General features: G+C 36.1%; 1 long non-coding RNA gene across 1 annotated transcript; it reads right to left on the reverse strand.

Annotated features, from left to right (window-relative positions):
- Window positions 1-202: 202 nt before the first annotated feature.
- On the reverse strand, window positions 203-4,595 carry LOC127844786 (uncharacterized). The gene is made up of 2 exons (XR_008032896.1): window positions 1,364-4,595; window positions 203-1,217 (listed from the first exon to the last, which is right to left on the reverse strand). It is a non-coding gene; the product is annotated as an uncharacterized LOC127844786 (long non-coding RNA).
- Window positions 4,596-6,302: the final 1,707 nt, after the last annotated feature.

Genomic DNA, 6,302 nt, shown 5'->3' on the forward strand with positions numbered 1-6,302 from the left:
AGAGCCGTACGGCAAACCTATTGTCTACCCGTACGGGGCCGTGCGGCTAGCCTCTTGTCTAGCCGTACGACTAGCCACTGTAAAATGTATAGTTATTTCATTTTCATTTTACAAATGTCTTTAAAAATATATTTAAATTTTCTCTATCATGGAAGTGTCATTTATTCATACAACACATGACAAATTATAACAACAATATATGTTAAAATTATCTGACCCTTGTCAGACGTTTTATTATGAAACTAATAAATGATATGCATGATTGTCAGATTGTGAAATGCTCAATTCAAGTATTATATAAGAGATAAATGGTGACGGACCCATGACAAACAAATAATTGGAGATAGTAGTAACAATCCATCATAAGTTGCAGTACGAACTAAATGATTATCATGAAAATAAAAACTGATTTAACAAGCAAATTCGTTGAATTGATATCCCCCGCCATTATACTTCTGGATACAAGTTATGGCTCTGGACACACAAAAAAAGCATTTTTTTCAAATACAAAGGGTCATAACTCCGCTATTAATCAAGGATGTACAATGCCATTTGGCGTGCATCATCCTCTTATCCATATATATATACTCGTACCAAGTTTCAATGAAATCTGCTAAAGCACTTCCAAGATATGGTTCCGGACACAAAAGTGCCGGACGGACAGACGGAAAGACGGACAATGCCAAATTAATATCCCTCCGCTGTTGGCGGGGGATCACAAAAATTAAGCAAAATTAATTACATACACAACAAGATGCGTTTGTGAAACCCAATGCCCCGTATATAACGTTTGACCTTGAAGGATGACCTTGACCCTTCACCACTCAAAATGTGCAGCTCCATGAGATACACATGCATGTCAAATATAAAATTGCTAGCTTCAATATTGCAGAAGTAACATAACATGAGCAATTTTGACCCATATATTTGACCTTGAAGGATGACCTTGACCTTTCACCACTCAAAATGTGCAGCTCTATGAGATACATATGCATGCCAAATATCAAGTTGCTATCTTCAATAGTGCAAACGTATTCATAAAATAAGCGATTTGGGCCACATATATTTAACCTCTGACCTTGAAGGATGACTTTGACCTTTCAACACTCAAAATTTGCAGCTCCATGAGATACACATGCATGCCAAATTTCAAGTTGCTATCTTCAATATTGCAAAAGTATTAATAAAATAAGCGATTTGGGCCACATATATTTGACCTCTGACCTTGAAGGATGACCTTGACCTTTCACCACTCAAAATGTGCAGCTCAATGAGATACACATGCTTGGCAAATATCAAGTTGCTATCTTCAATATTGCAAAAGAATTCATAAAATGAGCGATTTTGGCCACATATATTTGACCTCTGACCTTGAAGGATGACCTTGACCTTTCACCAATGATAATGTGCAGCTTCAGGAGATGCATTTGCATGCCAAATATCAAGTTGCTACTTTCAATATTGCAAAATGTTAAAGTTGGCATAAACAGACCAACCAACCAATCAACAGACCGACAGAGCAAAAACAACATGTCCCCCACTACTATAGTGGGGGACATAAAAATAGACTGATCCTACAAGCAAACCCCATATTTACACAGAACAATGTCTGAATTGACATAAATTTGGACAAAAAACATGCATTTTCCTGGATTTGAAGCACAGACCTTTTGATTGCAAACAACAGTCTTACTTACTAAGACATTTCTGAAAATTACACGTTGCCAGCAAAGTACATTTTTAAATCAGATATGCAATGTCATGTCCTTACCAAATTGTACTAGAGCTGTTTTCACTTCGAGTTTGCAAACAGCCTTAAAATATAAACTAAACACTAGAAAAGAATCTTTAACAAGGGCTGTTTGTAAAACAAGCATGCCCCCCATATGGGCTGTCCGTTGTAGTGGCAGCCATTGTGTGAATACGTTTTTTGTCACTGTGACCTTGACCTTTGACCTAGTGACCTGAAAATCAATAGGGGTCATCTGTGAGTCACGATCAATGTACCTATGAAGTGTCATGATCCTAGGCAAAAGCGTTCTTGAGTTATCATCCGAAAATCATTTTACTATTTCGGGTCACCGTGACCTTGACCTTGTGACCTCAAAATCAATAAGGGTCATCTGTGAGTCATGATCAATCTACCTGTGAAGTTTCATGATCCTAGGCATATGCGTTCTTGAGTTATCATCTGAAAACCATTTTACTATTTCGGGTCACCGTGACCTTGACCTTTGACCTAGTGACCTCAAAATCAATAGGGGTCATCTGCAAGTCATGATCAATCTAGCCATGAAGTTTCATGATCCTAGGCGTATGAATTTTTGAGTTATCATCCGGAAACCATTTTACTATTTTGGGTCACCGTGACCTTGACCTTTGACCTCAAAATCAATAGGGATCATCTGCGAGTCATGATCAATGTACCTATGGAGTTTCATGATCCTAGGCCCAAGCGTTCTTGAGTCATCGTCTGACAACCACCTGGTGGACGGACCGACAAACTGACATACCGACAGACCGACCGACATGAGCAAAGCAATATACCCCCTCTTCTTCGAAGGGGGGCATAATGAGATAAAAGTGCACTTACAAAATCAAAGTCTTTCATTTTGAAAACCAATAGACAGAATTATAACATATAAAAAGTATACAATCTTCAGTACACTGATCAACAAATTAAAACATTTTAAATCATACAATTTGCATAAAATTCAAAGCTTGATATCTCAAAAACTTATCCACAATATTGAAAGATATTAAGAATCTTACAATCTGCATCATAACTAAAGCTCAATATCTTATAAAACTGATTGACTAAACTGCAACATTTTACAAATTATTTAATCTACAAAAAATGAAAAACTTCATATTTCAAAATTCAACCGACAGCATTGACACATATTTAGAATCATACAAAGTTAAAGCTTCAAATGTCAACTTGAAATGAGTCCAAAGTACACGGACTTTAGTGAAACACTGGTAAGGGACTAAAAAGGCAGTTAACAACAAGAGCTGTGTTCGTAAAACACAATCCCCCTTACTGCGCCGCTTTGAAGCCATATATTCGACCTATGACATTGAATTATGACCTTGACCTTTCACCACTCAAAATGTGCAGCTCCATGAGATACACATGCTTGCCAAATATGAAGTTGCTATCTTCAATATTGCAAAAGTATTCATAAAATGAGCGATTTTGGCCACATATATTTGACCTCTGACCTTGACCTTTCAGAAAATTAAAATGTGCAGCTCTATGAGATACATATGCATGCCAAATATCAAGTTGCTATCTTCAATATTGCAAAAGTTATTGCAAATGTTAAAGTTGGCGTAAACAGATCAACCAACCAACCAACAGACAGGACAAAAACAATATGTCCCCCACTACTATAGTGAGGGACATAAAAATAGACTGAACCTTCAAGCAAACCCCAAATTTACATAGAACAATGTCTGAATCGCCATAAATTTGGACAAAAAACATGCATTACCCTGTATTTGAAGCACAGACCTTTTGATTGCAAACAACAGTCTTACTAAGACATTTCAGAAAATTACACGTTGCCAGCAAAGTACATTTTAAAATCAGATATGCAATGTCATGTCCTTACCAAATTGTAATAGAACTGTTTTCACTTCGAGTTTGCAAACAGCCTTAAAATATAAACTAAACACTAGAAAAGAATCTTTCAGGAGATAAAAGTGCACTTACAAAATCAAAGTCTTTCATTTTGAAAACCAATAGACAGAATTAAAACATAAAAATTATGCAATCTTCATTACACTGATCAACACCATTAAAACATTTTAAAATCATACAATTTGCATAAAACTCAAAGCTTGATATCTCAAAAACTTATCCACAATATTGAAAGATATTAAGAATCTTACAATCTGCATCATAACTAAAGCTCAATATCTTATAAAACTGATTGACGAAACTGCAACATTTTACAAATTATTTAATCTACAAAAAATGTAAAACTTCATATTTCAAAATTCAACTGACAGCATTGACACATATTTAGAATCATACAAAGTTAAAGCTTCAAATGTCAACGTGAAAAACACATCCAAGATATCATTTAAACTAATATACTGACAAAGTTTCAAGAAGATTCATAAGTCCATATAAGGAAAAATGCCCCCGCCCACTGGTGGCCATGTTTTTCTTAGCAACTGGAACCAATTTCAAACTTGTCCAAATATCATTGGGACAAATCTTCTGACAAAGTGTCATGATGATCGTACAATAAATATGGCTTCTAGAGTTTTAACAGGGTTTTACTTTAGCCATATAAGGAAAAATACCACGCCCCCTTAGTGGCCATGTTTTTCCACCAACTAGAACCATTTTTGAACTCATCCAAGATATCATTAGGACAAATCATCTGACCAAGTTTCATAATAATCGGAAAATAAATGTGGCCTACAGAGTGTTTACAATGTTTTAGTAAAGCATGATACATAACCATATTAGGAAAAATGCCCCGCCCCCTGGTGGCCATGTTTTTTAAGCAAACGAAACTATTTTTGAACTAATCCAAGATATCATTAGGACAAATCTTCTGACCAAGTTTCATGAAGATAAGAAATAAATGTGGCCTATAGAGTGTTAACAAAGTTTTACTATAGCCATATAAGGTAAAATGCCCCACCCCCTGGCGGACATGTTTTTCAACCAACCAGCATCATTTTTTAACTTGTCTACGATATTTTTTGGGATGAATATTCTGACCAAGTTTCATGAAGATCGGAAAATAAATGTGGCCTCAAGAGTGTTAACAAGATTTTACTATAGCCATATATAGCCATATAAGGAAAAATGCCCCGCCCTTTGGCAGCCATGTTTTTCAAGCAAACGTAACCATTTTCAGCTCGTCTAAGATATCATTGAGACCAAACTTCTGACCAAATTTCATGAAGAATGGACAATAAATGTGGCCTCTAGAGTGTTAGCAATGTTTAACTAAGACATAAGGAAAACTCCCCCGCCCCTTGGCGGCCATGTTTTTTCACTGATCTGGACCATTTTCAAACTCGTCCAAAATATAAATAAAACCAATGTTTTGACCAAGTTTCATGATGATTAGGCAAACATTTTGACTTCTAAAGTGTTCACAAGGTTTCTCTATAGCCATATAAGGAAAACTGCCCCGCCCCTGGCGGCCATGTTTTTCAACGGACCGGAACCAATTTTTAACTAAACCAAAATATCATTTAGACAAACATTTTGACAAAGTTACATGAAGATTGGACTTCTACAGTGTTCACAAGTTTTTTTGTTGTTTTTTTGACCTAGTGACCTAATTTTTGACCCAGCATGACCCAGTTTCGAACTCAGTCGAGGTATCAATGTGACAAATGTTCTGCAAAATTTCATGAAGATCAGACAATAAATGTGGCATCTAGAGTGTTCACAAGGCAAAATGTTGACGACATACAACGCACAACGGACAAAAGGCAATCACAAAAGCTCACCATGAGCATGTTGCACTCAGGTGAGCTCAAAAGTTATGGCCAATTTTAAAGTTTTCAGACGGACGGACAGAAGCAATATATTTAACATTTAACCTTGAAGGATTACCTTGACCTTCACTTTTCACCACTCAATATGTGCAGCTTCACAAGATGCACATGCATGCCAACTGGAGCTTTGTCACAGACGTGACATATACCCCCACATAACGCATTGACACAGACTATTTTGTATGCTGTCTTCACAAAACAAGATAATACAATTTATGGCGATTTTTTAAGAATCATTATGCCATTATCATTTATAGCCATTTTTACCTTTGAACTCTTGAATTGTTTCACATGACAAGCCTTCCAATGACTTTGAACAAAATTGATGTACAGAGTCATTTTAAAATCTTACAATGAATGACATATTTATGGCCCAGACAAGATAATTTATTGCCATTTTTGACCTTTGAACTAAAACTACAACTTTGAGTTTGAAGATATCGACGTAATTCTTTCGCGCGACACACTGTCAAATGATGGTGAACAAAAGAGCCAACGATTTTAAAATCGCACAATAAACAACATAGTTATTGCCCAGACAAGCTCAATTATGGCCATTTTTTACCTTTAAACTCAAATTGTGCCCTTGTTCTTGGAAATATCGACGTAATTCTTTCGCCCGACACACTGTTCAATGATGGTGAACAAATGTGCCAAATGATTTTAAAATCTCACAATAAAAAACAAAGCTATGGCCCGGACAAGCATTTGACCTTTGAACTCCCAAGTGTGACCTTGACCTTTGAGATATTGACGTAATTTCTTTT

Source organism: Dreissena polymorpha, chromosome 9, assembly GCF_020536995.1.
Source record: "Dreissena polymorpha isolate Duluth1 chromosome 9, UMN_Dpol_1.0, whole genome shotgun sequence".
NCBI lineage: Eukaryota > Metazoa > Mollusca > Bivalvia > Myida > Dreissenidae > Dreissena > Dreissena polymorpha.